This window comes from Paralichthys olivaceus, chromosome 23 (genome assembly GCF_024713975.1).
Source record: "Paralichthys olivaceus isolate ysfri-2021 chromosome 23, ASM2471397v2, whole genome shotgun sequence".
NCBI classification, from domain to species: Eukaryota; Metazoa; Chordata; class Actinopteri; order Pleuronectiformes; family Paralichthyidae; genus Paralichthys; species Paralichthys olivaceus.
Window position 1 is genome coordinate 13,854,546 of NC_091115.1, and position 16,846 is coordinate 13,871,391.

General features: G+C 39.3%; 1 protein-coding gene across 3 annotated transcripts in view; it reads left to right on the forward strand.

The window, feature by feature from the left end:
• LOC109637456 (amphoterin-induced protein 2-like) overlaps positions 1-16,846 on the forward strand; it is a 51,141-nt gene that overhangs the window by 27,250 nt on the left and 7,045 nt on the right. Inside the window, exon 5 of one of the 3 annotated variants that reach the window (XM_069520081.1) lies at positions 16,053-16,228. The exons of 1 other annotated variant lie outside the window; for it this stretch is intronic. The gene's annotated coding sequence lies outside the window, so the exon portion shown is untranslated. One more of the 3 variants, XM_020099825.2, reaches the window with a different exon arrangement.

A 16,846-nucleotide genomic window follows, 5' to 3' on the forward strand; every position in this document is an offset into this window, starting at 1 on the left:
ATGTGTGTTGCTCAGTGCACCAGTAGTTTCTTTCTTTTTCAGCACAGTCCAAATTGTTTAATTTTTCAGAATGGCATAGATAAATAATGTCTGTTAGTCTATAAATACATAAACAATATTTGTACTTATATTTATTGTTGTATTACAAAAAATATACATTTGACTAATAATAAGATGAAGAAAGTAGCATGATTTCTGACATTTTAGCAATTAAAAAAAAAAAAGAGATAGTTTGCCTTTGCACTGAAATAACCTGATGACCTGATGGAAGTATATGACTGACCTGAAAAGTCCTCAGGTGCATGACTGCGTTTCTTGAAGAGTCCGGTTCTCTTGGATCTTTTAACCTCGTGCAATAAAGATAGCGGAATCAGTCATATCAGCTCTTTAGTGAAATTACATTTGACCAACAGGGTTAAAGAATCAGTGGCTTCCAGCCATGTGACTGTTTAATGGCTCTGCATTTGATGATCACAGTTATGGATTTGAATTTATCCTTAGTTTCATATCTGATGGTAAAGGTGAGTCACCGTCAAAGAAGAGATGAGCAAGATTAAAATTTGGCAGTTCTCAGGTGTGGTTCTTTAAAATAACTGACTGTACAAGACTAACCTCAAAGCAGGTGGATCCAGAAGAGTCCACCGTCTGCTATATGCTGAGGAATGAGGTTAGTTAGCCAGTAGGTCAATGAAATTGGGTGTTGGGAGTGTTGGGAATCTTATCAGTGTTTTTGTATTCACACCTAGAGACTCCGCGATTATGATGCAACTTGGTACAAAGATGGGACATGGGACAAGACAGAGCATACTAACTGCCATTCTAGTTTATATTTGTGCACAATATATATATTAGAACTGAACATGGGTCATAGTTGGTGACAATGAAATGTAGTTGTGCCACATTTCTCTGTAACCTAACCTGGATGTGTCCTTGTGGGCCGATAGACTGTCAGTGCTGCGTGTGCATTCTGAGACTTCACAGGTCACTTACAACCAAGTAAGCTAATACTAGAGTAATGGAAATGTAGCATGCAACAGTGAGTATATCAATCACCATCCACCTTTTATCTTGCTTTAATCCCTGTAAATTTGAGCAGCAGCATGCAACTGAACCCTCAGCAGCCACCCTGTCCACTCTGTTCAAACACTGTTGAACTCAACAGCTTGAACTTGAGCATAATACTGACAAATAGACGTTACATAAACTTCAGACTGGAACATACCTGTAACTCCCATTGAGCAAACCAGTCAAACAAAAGCTCTCGTTATGCAACAGAAATGCACAGAAATGCCAAAAAAACACTAGTGTTACAATGATGACTGGACCAACCTCAACTGTACTGCATTTGAACTGTGACAAACAGGGACAAATAGTGAAATGTAAAAGTTATACAGGAATTCAAACCTCTACCTCCGTAGCCCTGTGAATTTTCTGAGAGGAGAACATGGTGTTATCGCCCACTGTTTCCTGGATAGTATCCACATCTGTGTTTATCGCAATTGGATGAACAAAACACAGAGGGGCGAATGCTTGGACCCAGTGAGCGTGTTTTTGTGAACTCCAACATCTGTCTGCCTGATTTAGTATAAAAGAAGTTCTCATCTGTGAGAGGCAAAGACCACAGACCCCGAGAAAGACCCCTCACCTCTAAGAAATGGATGTTTATCCAGATGTTATTTTGACCATGAGAGCAATAACAGTCTAAGAATAGTCTGAAGTCCCTAACATACTAATTAATGCAAGAATTTACCTCAAGACAAAATTAAGTTAAATGCTTTCAATAACAAAAGCTCTGAGCCCTTTATTTTACACAAGTGGATCCAGTGAGTTGGTTCATGTGGTACATGTTGGCCTGTGTGATTGTGGTAATTGAACAGTGACAGAGCAGATATTTCCCCATAATGCAGGGTTGCAAAAAAATGGTGAACTTCCTTTTTGGTCATTGCAGGAGTGTCTGTGACAATGTTGGTCTATGTTTGTTCAAGAATAAAACACTTTTTGTGTGGATTGTGCTGAAATCTCAGTAGTAAAATGGGGCCAGCATATGGGGCCATGTTCTTTTACTTACTGGGACCGAGCTGTAGAATAGAGGGGAAGAAAGGGAGATGTTTGAAAATTGGAAACAATGATGTTACCTGTATTCGCTTGGCGATTGACTCTTATCAGTCACGACTCAACTACAACTACAATCAATGCAAGCATTGCTAACACACACTGTCCGTAACTGTTCCACCTCACCATCAGTGCAAGGAAAGAAATCGCTGCTCTCAATTTCACCATTGCTGTTCCTTATTCATGGTATTTTCTCAATAATTCTCAGATTTTTAAAAATCTATATGCTTCTTGTCACTGGCATGCACATACCAAGTACACATGAATGGTCATGTGATAAACGTTTCAGGTGTGTCAGTATGAATGGAGATTACTTCTGATACCGAGCTGAAACACTCGCCTGGATGAAGTTTACTAAAATCAAATTTTGTAGATGTAGTTTAAACCATATTGTCACAATGCTTTGGTTTGGGTTTTATTTGTTGCTAAAGCAGCAGGCACTCCTCAAAAATAATAAAAATAACTGTGCCGCTGTCGTACATGAGCATGCACGTGCTGCACGATATGAAAGTGAAGCTGTAGCTTCGTTATCAGTAATTATCATTTATGTCCCTCAGACTGCAGAAATGTCATTACCCTTTAACATTGTGAAAACCAAGGCGAGGAAACTGACGGGTTCCTTTTTATCTCTAAGAAGTTATACTGAAGGTAAAATGTATTTGCAAACACTAGACACAGATCTCATATCTAAAAGACCTTGTATAAGATATTTTATGTTTTTTATATTTTAGTTTTATCTTTTATTTTTTAACTCATGCTGAAATTATTTCACCTATTAGTGATCTTGACTGCTTTATCTTATAAAAACCTTGGAAGAAGTCTTTTATCTTGTGGGGTATATGATTTTGAAAAATCAATTAAAAAAAATGTTTACACATTGGTTCAGTTCTCCATCAATGTTCTTCTCAAAAGTGTCCACTCACTGTGCGTGGCGTTCTCTTTTGTGAAGTCTCTGAGCCCTCCTGTGTGCCCCTCATGTCAGGGCGACAACACAATACTTCAAGGCCTCAACATAATTTCCCGATTCTTCCGCTTCTCTGCTCCAGTTATTAATTTCTGAGGCTTGTTGTGTAAGGTATTATACAATGTGTTTTGCTGACCCCTGTTTTTCTGCACCCTGCTCTCTAATGGGTCTGGGGGCAGGTTTTCCATGGCTGAGACTGCTGTTGACATTCACATGCGCATGAAAGGAGCCCCTTGCTCCTCTCCTGCTGTTGGGGTCCGCCCGCAACAAACCCAAACAAGCCAACGGTCGGCTGGGTTGGCGGGACCACTGTGACTATGCACACGTGTCCCTCAAGGTTTGGAGAAAACAGGGGACACGTGCAGTTTGTCAGTTACTGCACAGCTTGAACATCCTGTTCCTCAATATCTTGTTATTATGTGCAATATTAAAGGCAGAGAAAGTAATAATTCTCAAACCATCTGGTTAAACTTATTTCAGATCTGTAATTGCATTGTTTGTCTGTTTTGTCTTTGAAAGATGAAACAGATCACAGTTTTTTAATATATTTTTTATTGCTATTTGATCAATTTCTAGAAACTGACCTGCACTGACTTTACACTTTAAAAGTAAACACCACCAACTGAATATTCTTTAGAATTAAGTTAATTGCTCTTTGATTCTGCCATCATATTATCATTATACTAGTGGTTTAAAATGGAAAATAAAAATGGAAAATAATATCATTTATAACAATAATTTCTGGGACAAAATATTGTCCAACAAAATTTGTTATTGTGACAGTCCTACCTTAATATTTTTAAGAATGCACAGTTAGAGGTTTCCTTGCACAGTTTACAGCTTAATTGCTCTGAGAATTTCTTTCATATCAGAGTAATATTGGTATTTTACATGAAATATACTTAAATTAATCAATATTTAATAAAATTGGAGTTTGAATCGAATCTAGACTTCGTGAATCAGATAGTTTGTCCAGTTTGGACGACAGTAAAAAACATGGTGGTCTCTACAGAGAAGGATCCCCCCCTCCATGTAAATACAAAGATTTCAAATATAAATGGTCCATTCTTTGGTAAAGAAAACAACAATTCATACAATTTAGATGAAACACACCAGTGAAAACATCACTATTATTTTATATTCAATTTCTGCCATGAATCCCTTTCACCTAAATCTTACACACTGGACCTTTAAGCCAAGTGCTTGAATTGAGCTACACTGTTTTGAAAAGGCGAAGTTTTAAGGCTGTGTTTTAGTTGTTAGCATGGTTAAACATGTTACTGCATCTTTTCTTTAACCTCTCTCGTTGGTGTTGCTTTAAGCAAATTAACTTTGTCTGTTGTTCCAAACCTATGATAAATATGGTGATACCCATTATCCAAGCCATCTGTAACTTAACACTGATTGTTTCCAACCTAATGTTTTTCAAATCTCGAATAGCTATTAATAAACATTATGCTTTACCACCTGCATTAACATAATCATGACAGTACACCATCCTCAATATAGTCATTCATATTTAAAAATACTATTTGGAAATATAAGTCTGGGACACAGAGACAAGCACACCCAAAAATAACCAGTAGCCATCTTTGTCCCTGTGTGACTGACAAAGTCCTTAGCATGGTCACGTGATTGCTCACCAACCATGTTCATACCTGTGGTGTCTCCCACTCTCCTGGAGTCAGTGGAGAACCAATATCTTCCTCAAAGACACTTAAGCAGTGTGGATGTTTTCTCCATTAATGAGAGGATCTGGCAGCATAAATTCCTGCAGTGTCGGTTCAGTGATTCAACGCTGTTTGAAAATGACACATGCTTGGGAAGTAGACACAGAAATGCGTCAAATCCTTTGTGTGAGAAAGTATTCAAGGCCACTCTGGCTCCAGATATGCTGTCACAATGCAGCCATTTCCTGTCTATCAAACTTCAGTCAGCATGCAGAGACACTGCTGCTGAAAGGAGAGAATGTTGGTGTGGTGAATTGGTTGTTTGTTATCGTTTAAGGTTAAGGTATAGTTTGAGGGTTTTGGGAAATGCTATTCAATTGCTTGAATGAGAAGATTATAACCATGCTTGTGTGTTAGCTTAGCATAATGACTAGAAACGGGGGGGGGGACACCTAGCCTGGCTCTGTTACAGTCTACTGCAGTATATCTACTAGTGGCTCTAGATGCTCACTATTTACCATGCTATATATTTGTTTTAATCTATACAACAAAATGTAAAAATGACAATAACAGTTTTCCGACACCTTAAGAGAACAAACGACTTTTTTAAACATTAACACAAGAAATAACATGTTAATCTGTGAACTTTATAGATGCTGGTCGATTTTGTTACATTTGGACAGAACTAGCCAGTTGTTTACCTCAGTTGTTATGCAATGCCAAGCTAATCAGCTGCTGGCTCGCTTGTCATTGGTTGGTAAGTTGTTTCTGAAACTCTCTTCACGCCCCAATAGCCATCAATAATCGTCTGGAAAAAAGTGCTGGTGTCTCTGGCCCTCACCGGACTGTAAAAACACAACCAATCATTTAATTTGGTCTGAGTGAAATGATTGGTTGTGTTTTTTACAGGGGTTGAATTCCTGTCTGTCACTAACTAACATTCCTGCCTGCATGCAAGCCGGAGAGACATACACTACTGAAGCCGAGACAATAGTGAGAAGTAAGCGGGCGAGTCACGGAAAACTCCGCTTCTGTTGTCAGGCAGTGCACGCTCATGTGTTCTGCGAAGGGGTGCTTTGACGAGAGGGCCAATGGGAGAGGGGGTGGGAAGTATCAGTTTCATTTTTTTCAAAAATGTACCCTGCTCTTGCTAGCTCATGTACCCTGCTCAACCCAAACTTTAACTCTCAGCAAGAAAGTGAACTATGCAAAACATTTCCCAAATGCAGAACTAATCTTTCAAAGTCTCCGAAAACTTGATTTAAAAGTTTAAAACTCAAAAAAGCAACGCAGCCTCATTTAGATTGTGTGGGTGTGGTCTGACCAGACTTCTTTGAGAGTTCCACCCACCCTGCACCACTTCTACCTTTTTGCAGAGGGGTTGTGTGTTTGCAGGTATTTCTCCTTGGTTATAATTAAAACGTGATTGGGGGAAAATTCCTTTCTCAAAGCACTTGAATAGAGTGTCTCTTTGCTGTGATATTTTAGTCTCCTTCCTCTCTTGTCACCACTCATAATGAGAATGTCCCCTGTGAGATTGTTTGGACAAACAGGGATCTGTCTGATGGAACGTCATGCGCCAGTTGTTTTCACAAATTGAGTTGCTCTAATTCTACACACAGTGCTGCAGCTCAGGAGGATGAGATGCAACCACACAGGCAAGTGTGTGGGTTGTGAGCCATGCTCTGTACTTTTCCATAAGGCAGCTGAACAAATGGACAGGGTAGTCGGAAGTTTCTAAGCACCGTGCCTTATCAAGGGTAATCTCCTTTTTCCCCTCCTCCTTCTCCTTGGTCTTTTGTCTGTGTGGTCAAGGGGGGGTTGAGGGGACCATATGAAGTCCTTCAGTGAGATTGTTATTGTTTGTGGAGCTGCAGATGACACGCTTCTTAGCGAGTAAGCAAGGATCTGCTGGGTGTGAGGCCAACGCTTTGTCTGAATGCCCGCCACCTGCATGGGCCCCAGCACTTTCCTGTTGCCATTATATTTCTGGATTTGACCCTTTGACATTAAAAACTGACAACAAGCGAAGGCAATCCTGTTGACTTTGAATGAAAGCGATAGGGGAAAAACCTGTGGTTCATAAAGAAACATTTTTGCACAATGGTATCAAGTCAAATCTGTTAAAACAACTGAAAAAGTTTAACTGTGAATTTCTCTCAAGGACACAGACTTGTGTTATCAACCTGGAATGTGAACTTGCTAACCTCCGCTGCTCCTTTCCCTCTTGAATGCTGGGTAAAGGCTAAAAGAGGGAAGTGTGTGTGCGTCTGTCAAGGGGGGTTGTCCATACGCTCACATTCTGATGATGGCATGATGTATGACAAGGATAAACTGTTTCACCTCTCACAGTTGTCACTGCGAGCACACGTGTGTCAACATGGTAGAGAAGGAAAACGACCCTGAAAAACAGGCTTAAAACCCACACCTATGTATACAGAACATACAGCTACAAAAACACAAAACGAGTGTAGCTACACTGAGTGAACATGGGAAACCCGATCACACATCTTTATGAAAAATGAATCTCCTCAGACAATTTGAAACTAATTCAGTACACTTGTCAAAGACCAGTCAAGTGAAGTGCATCTGTTGTTACTACTGAATTACACACAAATGCATTTACTCTCTTAAGTGTTTGACCTTTGGGCGACACAGCAGTTCCGCTGAAATACTATTTTCTGTCAGAAAATAAAATTATATCAAGCCCAGGTTTCGTCATGCTGTTCTGATAACGCTCACTGTATTTCTCTTGACTGCTGCTGCTATAGAGAAATTTCATGTAGTAGACGGTCGCTGTTACTGAAATACTGTAACACATTTTTTTTAAACTTGAGAGAATATATCTACTTCTGCAAATCAAGTGATTTCCCTCTGATGTTTTCAATTCATAAGCTTTGTGAATCAGTGAAAATATTATAGATGCAGTTAAGTTCTATCATTAAAATAATTTTAGTAAAAAATTAGTAAAAAACTTACCTCAGATATAATATATCAAAGCTTAAGGAAAAGTACAATAATCTATTTTTCACTGGTTTTAACTACTTAAGTTTCCTGTTTTTCTCCACTGAGATCACTGGTATCTAGAGTAAATATACAGAGCAGCAGCATTTTCATTTAGCCACCCAGCTGCAGCTAACTTCAACTATACCAGCCATAATAGCAAATGTTCATCATTCTCACTATCACTATATGAACTCTTGTAACAGAAGTTCAACCATTTTAGTGGCAACCTTTAACAAGGTCAGGTATAGCTACCGTGTCTTTAGATTTCTCAGTAGAGGAAAGAGACAATAATCCAATGCATGTACAAAATGCTTATTCCTTATTCCTATTATCGTCCTCTATGATAAGAAGAAGGTAGACACCTTCATCTAAAAGTAACAGTTTTTTAATAAACATTCAGGTTCAGGCAGGTTTTAAAGGTTTTTACTTTAAGGTAGTGAGCCAATCTGGTAAATCGTCTATGTCTAAGAGCCAGACAATTATTCCTAATAATAAATATGGATAATAGATGCTGATGTTGAGGTTAACAAGGTACTTAGTATAAGGTCACCCCCTCCCCCAAAAGAGTTTCAAACTATTGCACAATACCAGTCAGGGTGAGCAAACATGCAGGAGCACAGCGCGGTGCATGTTTAGGGATTTCTGAGTATTCAAGTTTGAACAGATTTCATACATTTACTGCCACTTGAAACCACGTTCTTTATCACGTGGCCTTGCAATAACGTTTGTGCACTTTGTTACATTTTTGCTTTACATTTTATCTTGTCCTGGCTAAATAACTTTGCCAAAATTGGTTAAACTAAAACAGTTTTTTTCACTGATTTGTTATGCAGAATTATCACAGTGTTCGATTTACCCCTGTTCCAAATCTGTATGCTAAGCTAATCAGCTGTTAGATGTAGCTTCATATTTAATCATATGACATGAGGATGGTTTTAATCTTCTCAATGAATTCTCATCAGAGAAGCAAATGAGGGTAATTTGCTAGATGTTGAACTATTTCTGTAATTTCCTAATAATTGAACAAGGCAGTCATTTGATTTAGAATTTAAGCAGTTCAGATACGTTTCTTGGAATTAAAAAGTTAACTGCAAGTAATTTTTTTATTTTAAGAGACACCACACATGAGGATATGTCTGTCCAGTATGAATACACACCAAAAATGAGCTGTGACTGAGCAGAACACATGGGACACATAAGGTATCTCATGTGTCCACCTGAGGGCGTAATTTCTCCACTATAGGAATTGGAGTGGCAGGGAGCAGTGGAGATACTGATAGGTTTACTTGCCCCACGAGATGTGTCCAAAGAGGTTTAAATTCTCATGGGAAAAATGGAAGCAAATGTAACTGCAAGTTTGATTAGTAATGATTAAATTAATCCTCACAATCTGACATTTAATGGATTTTCTGTTGGTGCGTATAATCAGTTTGGTACTTTAAATAATTTCACTCAAATTAAAGGACAGGAGGCCTTGTTTTTTTCTGGATACCTAGAAATAATCTGCGCAGAAGCACTTTAAAACCTTTCCACAACTACTGAATGAAGCCAAAATAAACTGACATAGATAACAAAGTCATTGCCAGCTCCTGTATTAGTTTTTGTCTTTGAGGGGAATGAACTGATTTAAATTAGACAAGGGGCTTTGATTGAGAAAATTACTGAAATATCAGTGCTGTGCATTATTCCCCTGGGAGATGTTACCCAGATCAAATACAGAGAAGCTGTCATTGTGAGCTGCCATCACACAGACCTAAATCAGCCAAACATTACCAAACACAACAGTATAGCCAGAAGAGACTTTTATCCAAAGACAATGAGCAGCACGTTTTTATCTGTAGTCATTATGTTCTTACAAGTGCTTTCCCCACTTCATTAACCTAAAAGTGTGAGGAATATTAAGTGTCACTGCAGTACTCTGGTGATGAGGGAATTTTATATAGCCCCAGTTAACCTGTGTGGATGAGAAAGAAAGCTGAATGGATATAATGTGTGACTTGTGGAAGGTGTGCATCCGTCTGATCCAAAGGTTTCATTTATTTACAAGCTGCTGTTTCTGGACTGTATACGTATCAGAGATCATCTGTCAATTACAGTGTAGGCGGTGCTGTCAGGTGCTTCCCATCTAGTGTTCTATCGAATTTAAGTTTGTAGGTGACACTCAATATAATCCACCCTCCTGTTTAGGGAAGCCTTTTTTTTCAGGAAAGCCCTACAGATGTTCATATTCCAAAACACAGAGATAAATCAGAAAGGCTATGCTATGTTTCCTATTGCTACATAGCCTGTGTTACGTAAGTAAACAGCTGTTAAATGCCATCTATCAGAAACACTGTGAGATAAGCAATGAACTTCAGCCCTTTAAGCTGTGAATACTCTGTGCAATATTTTAATTAAAAAATGTTGGTAAATTCCATCTACACTTTATGAGAAAATCAACTGTGATAAAAAGCCAAAGCTAGTGTAGGGGATGGTCACACATGCAAATGCGAGCAATTTATAATTGCGTGACGCTATTTATTACGTATTATTGCTCGCTGAATGTGGGCAGTGCTGCATATGACGCACACAGATCACAGTTGTGGGGTCTATAATTGTAGTACTTGCGTTCAATGCTGGTCTCCCCACTCACTGCCAGCCAGACAGCCTCTCTTTTGTGGGACAATTAAACATTTTTATATCTCACATCACACCTCAAAGTATTGGTTGATTCGACACAGCTAATATCTGGGTCTCCTGCAAAAAATAACAGCCAATGACAGCCAAGTGTGGTCAACCACACTAATGTTGTTGCTACTGGATATGACTGTGACATTGACAGGCAAAGTTCAAGTTCGGATTTGCTTCGCCACAAGAAGCGAAAACTTTTACTTGCCCCCTCGCTCGTACAGAATGGAATTGAACAGGAGGCAAAGGTTTTCCACTACTACATTTGTGTATTTCTGACCGTGCCCCCAATATGCTCACACTTAATAGTTCGATTATTAAGCCACAACCTGACTGTCGTGGGACCTGTCTGGCTATCGTCAAAGAATAGAAGTCAAAATTTGTCGCTGTCACAATGCTAATATGAGAGAAATATGCTAACTTCACCATGTGTGCCCTTCTGTGTTCCCGAAATGTTGAAAAGAAGAGGCCCTGACATTTATCTGTGGTATGTTGGTTGTGATAGGAGTAGGAAATATGCCTGAAGACATGTCAGAAATTCATCTGAACGCAACCCACAGCCGGTCAGGAGCATCTGATTGCTCCTGGCCTCCCCCTGTACACAGCATGACAATTGAGGCAGGACAAAGCTGAAATTAAGGTCAAAAACAGGCTCAAATCTTTCACACATCAAGAGCTGTCTTCAGCAGTGGAAAGCAAGTACATAATACATAATGAGCATAAGTACATAATGTATATGCTATAGAAGCATGATGCACATTATTTTGATCTGGGACGTTAATGACTGGTGATCATCCCACTGCATCAATTTATGTTGATATTCATGTCTAGACCTCTTTGGCTTTGTCTCTTCTGTCAACAGGCTCTTGTAGTAAATAACACTGTGGATGGGTGTTGGATTGCATTTTTAACAATTTGGTTTCAGCTTCAAAATGATGCATCACCTTTAACCCAAAAATGGTCAAAGGTCACATGTAAGCTAAGATGCTGGTGTTTGCCTTGCATCTGTAGAGTTTGTGGTTAATGATTCTCTGGGTTTGATGAGTTTACTGAATCACATTATTGCCTAAAATACCTCGCATTAATCTTTTTATTCCCTATTATTCACAGTAGCAGTTGGAGGCTTGGACACTCAATGTCATGAGGGTCCTGCAAGGTGCTTCATGCATTATTTAAACCCACCCATTTTACACACACTCACAGGTGGTAGGCAGCTTTTGACCTGGACAGAAATGTGAGCAGGTTGTTACTTCAGTGTTTCTAGTGCAAAACAGAACTGTTGTTTGAACTCAGACATGTCATAAAGGCAGTAAGCAGCTGTGAACGAGGCCAAATATGCAGGGGGTATTACACCAGCCATCATGGTCTATACTGAGTTTGCACTCAAGTGGTATGAAAATATAGTTGTTAAAAATAGGCAAGTGGTTCCTAAATGAATAACACAAAGTGCAACTGGATATACAGCAGTTACCTTGTGTACATAAGGCAACTAGAAATGACATTTTTCTCAAAATTTGGAGTCTGTAACTGCAAGTACAAAATATGATCATGTCAACGCCAGCTGTTCACTTATTAAAACATGTATTTAACCTTATGTTCAGTTCAAGTTACATACGCATCGAGGAGAAGAACAGTGTTTTCCTGCATATTAAAATGTAGCTTGTAGACAGTGTGATCATAATGTGTACATTTCCAGATCTGGACTGATACACTCTTATTGCACTTGGCAGTATTTTAAGCAGTAATGAAGCCAGTGAAACAGTGTGGCATGAAGATGTGTTTAAATGTTAGAGCAGTAAAGCTAAAGCATAGAGTAATAGGAAATATATTCTATCAATTGTCATGCTGCATGCCTTGACAGAAAGTGTCTTCATATATGTCCAGAAGTATCATGGCACATATTTTTCTGAGTAGGGGAATTATTTATCACTAAGACTTATTGCGGTACCAGCTGCATGCAACAACAAGCCCTGAATGCCATAACAACTAACACAGATACATACTGCATACTGGAAAACATTGTCTCTCTCTCCCTTCACACATGGACTTGTAAACCCTAACAGTAATTATCTCTACTCAATCAAGTATGGCCGCTCCTTCCATTAAATGCACTCTTGCGGGGCCTAAGCCCTGTGGTGTTTGAAGGGTCATCATTAACAGCAGCACACAGCAGTGTTTTTTAAAACGGAGGGACAGTTTTGAAGGGCAGTGTTTCCTTAATACACTGCATGTCAGAGTTTTACGTTAATTGCTCCTTTTATGGCTTAGCAACCACTGTGCACAGTTTGCCTCATTCCATATAAACTTTCAAAGAGACGATCAGCTTAATGATTTAATACTAGCATCCTCCAAGTGTTTGTATTCAGAAGGTGGATGGATGATTTTCCCATTCATCAGTGGGCTCATTTATTCTAGTGTTTCAAAGCACAGTAAAGTTTTAGATACTCAAAGTTCAATTGCTTCAAATGGAGACAGTTGATACTTGATAGTTCTGTCACAGTGGGGGAACATTAATGCCAAAATTCCATGTTTTTGAATCCACAGCAGCTCTAAACACATTTACATGTTCTCAATTTGAGGATGATTATTCAATAAAATTGCATAATTGTAGCCTTAATGCATCCCTCTGTGAGGTTGATGCATCTTTTTTGAGTTTGTAACCTCATTACTGTACTTTCTCATTTTCATCCTGTGTGTGTGTGTGTGTGTGTGGTGTGTGTGTGTGTGTGGTGTGTGTGTGAGAGAGTCAGAGAGCACTAGACAAAAAACAACAACCTTGGACTCTTTATTTGCTAAATACTGATGTTGAAATGTCTTTAAGAAATTTTAAAATTCCAAACCTTAAAAATGTATTAGTTTGACACATATATATTGACACACATTTATTAAGATGAGGAGTTGATTCTGCTCTAATCTATTTGTAAATATGAAGCCGCAGGAACCCACAATCTAACGTTAGAATAAAGACTGAGCAGCGAGCTATAGTTCTTAAGGAGACTACATCCATCTAAACATCTAAAAATAAATCGAGCATGTTACAGCTTGTCTGACACAAAGTGTGAAAATGACAAGTTGCGGTTTTACAATGGGTCATGTACTAATTTCTTGGGCAGAGACTCATTGTAGTCTCCACAAATTGTTTTTTTATGTGAGCTGAAGATGTACTCGTAAGTACAGCTGTTTAAGTTACTTTTGGACATAGCAAAGTAAGCAGTTTCCTAATGTTTCTGGCTAAATCTATTATATCTGTACTGTCAAATGGACCAACATGAGAGTAAAGTAGCAATCCTCTCTATCCCTTGATAGTAAAGCAAATAGCCATATTTCCCAAAGTGGCAAATTGGAAAGGGCTTCTCCTGACAGTAATACAGTATCTGTTTTGGAAATGGAAAGACGACATCATAAATAGTGAATTCAGTCCTTCTTTTTATGCCTCCCTTTATCTTGCAAAAACGTCTAATGCTGTTTACCTCCTGTCTACAGTTCAGGATGTTTTTGTGTCTTCTAATTGTGATGATAGGATGGTTCTCCTCATCATTCTGCAAGGTAATAAGTGGTTTGAGCCAGTGGATTGAAAGTTGAAATCCAGTCGAACTGAAATCCACAGTTGCAGGAAGTAAAGCTGAACTGATTGTAGCAAAGTGAAGGACTGAATGGACCGAGAATATTCTTTCTTTCTGTATGTGGATCATTACTGCTGCAATATTCTCATATCAAAGAACAGACAGATAAATCTGTTGGTCCAGCCAATCATGCTTACCAACAACCTGACCTTGTGATTGTGGAGCGAAGACGGACAGAGATAAAAATTCCCCGGGGGCCATCCCCTTTGACGCTCGGCGCCATGGCGATTTGCCTGTCACGGTGTCCCGGGTGGGAAGCTCATAATTACAAGAACATTGTGATTACACAGCAGTCGGGATTCTAAGACAGCAGGCATCATTCTCACTTCTCTTTCAGTTAATATATTCGACTCATATTCAGAAATGAGAATTTGATTGATTTTTTTTCTGTCAGGTGTTGGGTTGGCTTTTTATATTGATCTACAGGACTGAACAAAAAACAAAAAGGGAAGGAAAAGCACCGCAGCTAGATCTCCAGGCACACAGCTTACAACCTTGACAAACTGATTAGGTGGAAGAATACTTTGATGTGGCATGAAAGACACCATCTGCTTGATGTAACACATTCACAGTGGTAAACAGCCTCTGTTGCACAGATAGAAAGCATTTAAGAAAATAAAGTTTTCAGTGTCATTGTTAATGGAGAACAACTTAGACCAAATGTGGCAACATAAAGTCAATAAATAAGGCAGCAATTTTGTTTTCCAACACTACTCGGATAATGGGGATTATGTGGGCTAAACACTTTGCACAATTTAATGCCATGCAATATTCTGCCTCAACAAGCAAATCCTAAAACGCTGCTCTGCTTTTACAGTTTAAAAGGGGTATGTTTTTTTTAAGCTGCATCAATGTTTGTTTGCCTTCCACAAGTCAATTCATTTTTCTAGAATCTGATATAAACTGTGAGATCACAGTGCGACCCAGCAATGACAAAGCTGCGGCTCTGTTAGAAAAAAAAAAAATCAAAAAGACATCTTCAAGGTCACAGATGCTTAATTACAATGATGTTATCTCTAATGAACCAAATCGTCCTTGGCAAGCTACCATTAACAGCACAGTGCTGGAGTCGTGGACATGGTTGGCAATCTCTTCAGGGGTTATGAGCGGCTTGCAAGAACATCTCAATCTTTTAATTTAACACAGACTGCCCGTCACACATAGAAGCAGTTGGTTTCTGTCTGTGAGAGGGAGTTTTCATGTGTTATTGCCACTGTAACACCATTGCAGATCTCTTTGTTCTACAGGAATATTACCTGAATTTAAGTCAGTCATTGGATGGAAGAATTCCTTTGTACAGACATTGAGTGATTCTGACCACTCCACTAGGGTAATTGTAATATTTACTCTACTTATTATCTCCGATTTCGGGCTCCACCAACTCTTGAGGGAAATATGTGGCTCCTTACCTGCAACATTCTCCACTATGTTCACCAGCTATTCACTGATGTTATTTGCCATTTGGTGCTGTGTAGGTGGCAGTGGCTTTAAAGCTTCTTCTTTTTTTTCTTTTTGCCTGTGGCTGCTACAGTCGGTGTTAATGAGAGTAGTGGATGTGAATCAAAACAGCAGCGTTGTGGCTCATCAAGCCAAATCAATGAGCAGAGAGACACTACAATGTTCTACATAATTCAGGTGAACTGCAGAGGGATAATACTCTGTGGGTGTTTTTCATTACTGGCAACCCCCTTTCACATTCCATGCTCGTATTCGAGTCATTGTTGGAATTTGTATTGATCAGTGCAGCTTTATTCTGCTACCAGGAAAGTTTCTTTCTGTCAGTTTGCAGGTTAGGCTTAAAACAAAAATACCATGCACATATGTTTAATATATATTCAGGATATGCATTTCAATCAGAAGATTAATCAAAGTGCTCCTTAGGATTAATACGACCGTCTGCCTCTCAGGTGTGGTTTGAATTTACCTTATACATGAAGGAATCATTTTTCATACATGAATTTCATCCTGGTGGTTAACTTGACTCATTTGAACCTGATTTAAACAATCCAGCTGGAAGAATCATCTATGTGGCGCTGAGGCTTCCTCCTCCTCCTCCTCCTCCTCCACCTCCCTCTCCTCCTCCTGGCAGCGTCCCCTCTCTCACTATTGGCGTGTTGGCTGCTGTTCAGATCCGTATTTACTCTCAGGACGACCCCTCCCACAACGACAAGCAACTCGACCTGCAGGTGAGCAGTTCAGCCGCCGCTTCCCTGCCCCCCCCCCCCCCCTCCCGCACACTCACGGCGGATTATCTGCTTCGGTGGAAGAAACCAGATGAGCGCGACGAAGTTGCGTTTCGGATTTGCTGGATTCTCAAGCGGGACGTGGTTCTGCGTCTGGACGTGGAGACGATGCTGTGAAGAGGCAGCGGTGTGGGCGCGGAGGTGAGCTGTCGGCTGGGTTCATTGTTTGTTCTGTTTGGGTTCCACAGAAGTCGCAAACCGCTGCCTGTCATCTCTCACCGAGCCCAGTCATGTGCAGGAAGAGAAGAGGAAAGGACCGAGTTCATTTCTAATAGTAATAACAGCAACAGCAATTATAGTGATATTAATTCGTTTTTACCCACAACCAGATTCTATTATATATATATATATATATACAGTGTATATATATATATGTATATATTTTATTTGATTCACTTTCTTTTTCATTTCTTATTGATACATTATTTTATTATGTTCTGTTAACTTCACAAGGTATGAAACAAGTCTGCAGTATAAATGCATCTCATCATAATTTTATCAGAGCCAAACGTGACCTCTTTAAAAGACTTGTTTAGTTCAACATTCTACATTCAGTTTACA